The following is a 2,072-nucleotide window of genomic DNA, read 5'->3' as shown; positions in this document are numbered from 1 at the left end:
CGATGGTCCACGCTTGAGGGGTTGTACGACAGAGTCATTATCGGAAGTGGTGCAGGAGGAATCACCCTCCGTGAACTACGGCCAGTTAACTACACTACAAATCTAACATCTGGAGTACGTAACGACGTGTCACCCTTGGTACTTGATAGTAGCTCCGCAACATCGTACAACAAGGGGGGTGTAAGTGATGTCAGGGTCTTGGATCGTTGATCTGTAGATCGAGACTTTCATGATAAAGTGGGGCAACTAGAACAAAGGGGGTCAATGGAGATCACTGAGCCACCTATACTACGCATTTAATGTATAGCAGAGTGTAATTTCAGTGTATCAAAAACTAGCTATACATGAGAATAGGAGCTATCTAAAGCAGTAGAAAAATGTAATGCAAGCATGAGGGAGAAAGAATGGGCGATATAGGAATGGTCTAGTGGGGATGTTAATGTTGTTGCTCTGTTGCAAAAGGCTGGTCGCCGCTGGTGTAGTCGTACCCGACAGTAACTTCAGCATCGGTGTCTACCGGAGAGAAGAGGAGGAAGAAACAATAAATAAGAACAAACAGGTGCATCTCGACGCATGACATGACAACATGCAGTGCTAGGAATGAGCTAATGTGGTACTAAACGTCATGGACGGATCGGGAAAATATCTGGCGATACTTCCCAGGTCTTTGGCCACTACCGGATAGGCGAAAACGATGAAAAAGTTCCATGTTCTTTATGCTAGGGGCACGTGACACCCTAAGAGCAACGTATCCGGGTTCGTCTCATTTTTCTTATCGACTTTCATGTACAAAATATTTTCATCCGAGTTACAAATTATTTTATTATTTGAAACCTAAATAGATTTATTTTATTTCAAAATGCATTTATGACATCACTATGATGTCATACTCACGTAAGCAGTCAACGCACCAGTGGGGCCTACATGTCATTGACTGCTATATAATTAACAAATTTAGTTATACAATTTAGGTTTAATTAACCTAATTTATTAATTATCCTAATTAATTAGTTGGAGAGGTTAATTAGGTCAACTAATTAATTATATTAGTTAATCACTTAATTAATTAATAAACTATTTTATATATTTGTTTTAATATATTTTTTAGATGTTTAATGAGGGGTGTGGGCCCGTGTGTCATGCACTATGAAGGCACGGGGATTAGCCCGAGTGGGGTTTTCCCCACAGATCACACGGGGCAGTTGGAGCTAGCCGAGCCATGGCTAACGGTCGAAGGAAACGCAGGGCCAACGACCCGGAGGACAGTGGCGGTCGCCGGCGGGAGAGCAGCGCAGCGACACGGGGGAAGCGGGGCCCGGCCGATGCGGGCATGCGAGGGGGAATGCCGAGGCATGGAGCGGTGCTCGGGGTGCGGCGTGGGTGCGTGAGTGTGTGCAGGTTAGGGGTGTGGGATGCACACGGCGGCGTGGCGAGGAGGATGACGGCGGGGCGGTGCCAGCCGGCGAGGCGATGCAAGGCGGGCGCGACCAGTAGGGTTCGGGCCAAACGGCGGCAGCGACGCGGTGGACGGGAGGGGGGCGTGAGGTCGGCAAGGAGGGGGTGGGGCGTTTGCGGCCGCGGGAGGGGGCACATGTCGTCGGGGCTTGTCGGAGGGGGGCGAGGGGTGCGGTGGCCTGAGGTTGGGAAGGAAAGAGGAGAGGGGGTGGCCCCACAGTCGGGTGGAGAGGGGCGACAACGAGCTCGGGGCAAGGCGAGGAGGCCGGCGGGGAGGAGTCCGAGGAGGTGCCGGCGGTGACGGCCGACGAAACAACACCGGCAGGGGCCGGCGGGGTGTTTGATCCGGTCGAATCTGGTTGGGCGCAAGAGGGGGCGGGAGTCTCTAGGTGAGGTGGGGTGGGCTATCGGGGGGAGTGAGGGGTGGCCGTGGGTAGTTAGGTTTTAGAGAAGGGGGGGGGGGTATACCCCCGGGGTAGGTGGGCTAGCTGGGCCGACCACTTGGGCCGAGGCCTAGCAAGGGGGTTTATTTACCTTTTTAAATTTCTTTTCTGTTTATTTCAGTTGTTTTATTTTATTTTAGCCACAAAAATACCTTTGTAAAAATATGGGACTTG

Source organism: Hordeum vulgare, chromosome 5H, assembly GCF_904849725.1.
Source record: "Hordeum vulgare subsp. vulgare chromosome 5H, MorexV3_pseudomolecules_assembly, whole genome shotgun sequence".
Taxonomy (NCBI): domain Eukaryota; kingdom Viridiplantae; phylum Streptophyta; class Magnoliopsida; order Poales; family Poaceae; genus Hordeum; species Hordeum vulgare.
The sequence above is the reverse complement of the archived record's forward strand: the minus strand, read 5'-3'. Positions refer to the sequence as shown.